This window comes from Schistocerca americana, chromosome 3, assembly GCF_021461395.2.
Source record: "Schistocerca americana isolate TAMUIC-IGC-003095 chromosome 3, iqSchAmer2.1, whole genome shotgun sequence".
In the NCBI taxonomy this organism is placed as follows: domain Eukaryota; kingdom Metazoa; phylum Arthropoda; class Insecta; order Orthoptera; family Acrididae; genus Schistocerca; species Schistocerca americana.
The window spans coordinates 773,871,986-773,877,485 of NC_060121.1; the positions used below are offsets into that span (position 1 = coordinate 773,871,986).

General features: G+C 46.3%; 2 non-coding genes across 2 annotated transcripts; one reads left to right on the plus strand and one right to left on the minus strand.

Annotated features, from left to right (window-relative positions):
- Positions 1-4,056: 4,056 nt before the first annotated feature.
- On the minus strand, positions 4,057-4,130 carry Trnat-ugu. Its single transcript has one exon. It is a non-coding gene; the product is annotated as a tRNA-Thr (tRNA).
- A 286-nt stretch (positions 4,131-4,416) lies between these two features.
- Positions 4,417-4,490, plus strand: Trnat-ugu. The gene has a single exon. It is a non-coding gene; the product is annotated as a tRNA-Thr (tRNA).
- Positions 4,491-5,500: the final 1,010 nt, after the last annotated feature.

Below are 5,500 nucleotides of genomic sequence, written 5' to 3' on the forward strand. Positions count from 1 at the left end.
CACCACCAAGGAATTACTCGAATGAGACAGAAATCGGTATATGTGATGTACATGTACAGACAGACAAATGATTACAATTTCAGAAAAAATTGATTTGCTCCTGAGAAAGAGCTTCACAAATTCAGCGAGTCAATAACGCGATGATCCACCTCTGGCCGTTATGCAGGCAGTTATTGACATAGTTATTGGATTTCTCCCGAGGGATGTCGTGCCAAAATCTGTCCAGTTGTGTTAGGTCATCAAAATACCGAGTTGGTTGGAGGGCTCTGCCTATAATGCTCCAGACGTTCTCAGCTGTGAGAGATCTGGCGCCCTTGCTGACCAAGTAGTTTGGTAAAATTGAAGACAAAGCAGTAGAAACTCTCGTGGTTTGTAGGCGGGATTGTCTTGCTAAAATATAAGCCCAGGACGGCTTGCAGTGAAGGGCTACAAAATTGGGTAATCGGGGCTCAGTTCGAAGCCGGGTCACAAAGATAGTTCTCCAGTCAGTGAGGTTCCAGTCCGAAGACGCGTCTGGAGACGCCCTGGACAGCGGTGGGATACCAACCCGATTATCGCCTGTCATATGGCCCGACAGCCAGGAGTGATGGTCTGGGGTTCTATTTCTTTTCATAGCAGGACCCCTTTGGTTGTCATCCGCAGTATGCTTACAGCATAGTGGTATGTCGCCGATATTCTATGCCCCGTTTTGTCGCCCTTCGTGGCAAGCATTCTTGGGCTCTTGTTTTCATGCTTGCGAAACCCTACCCCTTGGCCAGCAAGATCACCGGACCTCTGCCCAATTGAGAACGTTGGGAGCATTATGGGCAGAGCCCACCAACCAGCTCGGGATTTTGACGATCTAAGCCGTCAATTGGAGAGAATTTGGCACGAGGATATTCAACAACTCTATCAATCAATGGCAAGCCGAACAACTGCTTGCATAAGGGCCAGACGTGGACCAATGTATTGCTGAGTTGCTCAGTTTGTGAAGCTCTTTCTCTTGAATAAATCATCAAATTTTACTGAAACTGTAATTATTTGTTTGCCTGTACGTATACATCACATCCACCGAGTTCCGTCCCATTCGGATAATTCCTTCGTGGTGCGCCTTTTTTATGTAGTCACTGGGTATTTATTGCATGCACTTTGGAGTACAGCCTGTGACACTTCGAATCCCTCGACATCTTTTGTCGATGTTAACTGTGGCCCTTGTGGAGACTACAATTTTTTCGCTTGTAAAGTCTTTCGAGTTTCTAGATTGCTGGTCATTAAACGCCACAGCATTCATAATTTTCCAGTGCACTTAGGAGTACTGCCTATCTATGCCAATCTTGAGATCTTGGTGCACTAACATGTTGCATGTTGGAGTCCTCAGGTAGTGGCTCTTGCTGAGTCAGGTTTGCGGTATAGTTGCTGTGTGACTGGTCTTGAGTAGTGATATCTTATGTTCCTTATGTAACGTTGTGATACTAGTTATTGGGGGGGGGGGGGGGGGGTTGGTGCTCGAAAGAAAAAGACTACATTCTGGATTCCTTGGAAAGTTTGAACCCTTCTCTTGCTGTCACCCAAAACCCATACCACTGTGAGCGATGGTAAGTTATCGGTTTGTAGAGTTTCAGTTTGGATTCTGGTCATAAATCTTTGCTTATATAAAGGATATAAATCCTTCGACAACTGTACTCCTTCCTTCGCGATGTTTCCAGCGGGTTCGTGGCAAAGCAGTTTTTCTACATCTACAACTGTAGTCTGCAAACCATTGCAGAGTTCATTGCAGAGTTTATCTCTCCATGTACCAGTTATTAGGGACTCTTCCCTTTCCATTCGAATATAGAGCGCGTTTACAATTATTACTTAAGCGGCTCTCTGACTGTTTTTTAATCAAACATTCACGAACCTTACGACACCGATATGTAGGGGGTTTGTAGTATATTCCTCGATAAGTTTTAGCTGGCTCTTAATACATTGTCATCTTCAAACGTCAGCCAGTTCAGGACTGTATCAAGTAGGACACTAGTAATACTGTATGTGAACATAGGGCTAGCTGCCATTCATCACACTAACTGGAAATTTTGTTTAAGTCGTCTTGTATCTTCCTACAGTCACTCAACTTCGATACCTCACCGTACATTACAGTATCATCAGCAAACAACCGCAGGTTGCTGCCCACCTGTCCGCTAAATCATTTACGTGTACAGAGCAGAACATCGGTCCTGTCACACTTCCCTGGGGCGCTCCTGACGATACCCTTGTCCCTGATGAACATTAGCCGTCGAGGACAACGTAATGCGTTCTATTACTTAAGAAGTCTTCGAACCACTCACATATCTGTGAACTTATTCCATATGCACGAACCTTCGTTAACAGCCTGCAAGGGGCACAGTGTCAAATGCTTTCCGGAAATCTAGAAATATGGACTCAGCCTGTCGCCTTTCATCCACTTTACGCAGTGTATCATGTGAGATAAGGGCAAGCTGAGTTCCGCAACAGCGATGCTTTTTAAAACCGTGCTGGTTCGTGGACATAAGCTTCTCAGTTCCAAGAAAGTTTACTATATTCGAACTGAGAATATGTTCAACGATTCTGCATCAAACATGAGTTAGGGATATTGGTCTGTAATTTTACCGGTCTGTTGTTTTACCCTTCATACATACTGGAGTCATCTGCGCTTTTTTCCAGTCGCTTGGGATTTGTGCTGAGCGAGAGGTACGCGATAAATGCAAGCTGAATAAGGCGACAATGCTGTAGAGTACTGTTTGTAAAATCGAACTGCTATTCCATCCAGACCTAGCGATTTAATTGCTTTCAAATGATTAAGTTGTTTCTCTACCCCATGGATGCTTATTACTATGTCGTCCATATCGAGTCTGTGCGATGGTCAAATGACGGTACCGGTATGTTTGTACGATTCTCCTGTGTGGATGATTTCTAGAATAGGAAATTTAAAACTTTGGCTTTCGTTTTGCTACCTTCACTGACTAGTCAACAAGGGACAGAATGGAAGCCTTAGACCCGCTTAGCGATTTTACTTAGGACCAGAACTTTCTCGGGTTCTCCGACGGACCTTTTGCTAAGGTGTGACGGTGGTAGGTGCAGTGTGTTTCGCACATAGGTCTTTCCACGGACGCACGCATCTCTACTAACATTCGCTTGTCCTCATTTGTGCCTTCCCCTTGAAACCGAGAGTGCAAAAGTTTCTGTTTCATCAACATCCTCCGAATTTCGTTATTAAATAATGGTGGGTCTTTCCATCCTTTACCCATCTACTAGGCACATAACTCTGCAGACCACGATTTACAATCAGCTTAAGGATTGCCCATAATTCATCTACTCCATCTTACTGGAAGTAAGTGATGTCACTTCAGTGTTTAAGTGAGGTGACAATAATACAGAGCGGGTGGACAAAAATATGGAAACACCACAACTCAACACATCATCATGCCTAGAACGATGTAGGAACACCGTCGGCATTGAAAACAGCTACGAGTCGTTTCAGAATATATGGTTTTCAAGGGAGTCTTATACCATTTTTCCTGCAAAATACTGGCAGTTTCGGGTAACGATGATGGATGAAGTAGCGATCATGCACCCTTCTCTCCAATGTAGATCACAAAGTCTCATTACTGTGGGGAGTCGGATAGCTGTGATCCCTGCCTGTGCTGGATGCCGAGCTCGGAGGGCATGAGTGTGGTCCGGTGGCATGCTCGAACGTGTCGGAATGACAGTGTTGGCTGTGAATACACTTACCGTCAGAATTTATACAATGCACATTCTTCGCGGGAAGTACCGGGCGGAATGGCGCTCGTGACCAACAGTTGCTGACTCCCCTGACCCAGCGGGCATCTATGATCCGTGGCGAAGGAGGTGTCCAGCAGGATGCCGACCCAGCGATCTACAGGCGCTGTTCGTCCAGCCAAGGTACTACACTATATACATGAAGACAGTAACTGTTCTCGAAAGAACAGAATACTGTTGATGACCGTGCAGATTTTCCGTGGAATAAATGATAACTGACTGAAACCCTCAGCTGCCGACAGGTGTTGTTGATATACCTCGATGTGGACAGTTGAAAATGTGTGCCCCGACCGGGACTCGAACCCGGGATCTCCTGCTTACATGGCAGACGCTCTATCCATCTGAGCCACCGAGGACACAGATGAATAGCGCGACTGCAGGGACTTATCCCTTGCACGCTTCCCGTGAGACTCACATTCCCAACTGTCCACAATTCTACATATGTCATGTACCTTATAGACATTTACCCATTCACTCATTACTCGCGCGCGCTTTGGCGATTCCCGTAAGAGTTTGGGAAAACTGTGCGCACTCGCACAGACGAAGGTCAATGGCTGGGTAGCCTTTAACTATATATATGAAGACAGTAACTGTTCTCGAAAGAACAGAATACTGTTGATGACCGTGCGCTATTCATCTGTGTCCTCGGTGGCTCAGGTGGTTAGAGCGTCTGTCATGTAAGCAGGAGATCCCGGGTTCGAGTCCCGGTCGGGGCACACATTTTCAGCTGTCCACATCGAGGTATATCAACAACACCTGTCGGCAGCTGAGGGTTTCAGTCAGTTATCATTTACTCTAAGGTACTACACTACTGGCCATTAAAATTGCTACACCAAGAAGAAATGCAGATGATAAACGGGTATTCATTGGACAAACATATTATACTAGAACTGACATGTGATTACATTTTCATCCAATTTGGGTTTATAGATCCTGAGAAATCAGTACCCAAAACAACCACCTCTGGCCGTAATAACGGCCTTGATATGCCTGGGCACTGAAACAAACAGAGCTTGGATGTCGTGCACAGGTACAGCTGCCCATGCATCTTCAACACGATACCACAGATCATCAAGAGTAGTGACTGGCGTATTGTGACGAGCCAGTTGCTCGGCCACCATTGGCTCTGAGCACTATGGGACTTAACTTCTGCGGTCAACAGTCCCCTGGAACTTAGAACTACTTAAACCTAACTAGCCTAAGGACATCACACACACCCATGGCCGAGACAGGATTCGAACCTGCGACCGTAGCGATCGCGCGTTTCCAGACTGTTACGGCTGGAACCGCTCGGCCACGCCGGCCGGCTCGGCCACCATTGACCAGACATTTTCAGTTGGTGAGAGATCTGGAGGGTGTGCTGGCCAGGGCAGCAGTCGAACATTTTCTGTATCCAGAAAACCCCGTACAGGACCTGCAACATGCGGTCGTGCATTATCCTACTGAAATGTAGGATTTTGCAGGGATCGAATGAAGGGTAGAGCCACGGGTCGTAACACATCTGAAATGTAACGTCCACTGTTCAAAGTGCCGACAATGCGAACAAGAGGTAACCGAGACGTGTAACCAATGGCACCCCATACCATCACGCCGGGTGATACGGCAGTACGGCGATGACGAATACACGCTTCCAATGTACGTTCACCGTGATGTCGCCGAACGCGGATGCGACCATCATGATGCTGTAAACAGAACCTGGATTCATAAGAAAAAAGACGTTTTGTCA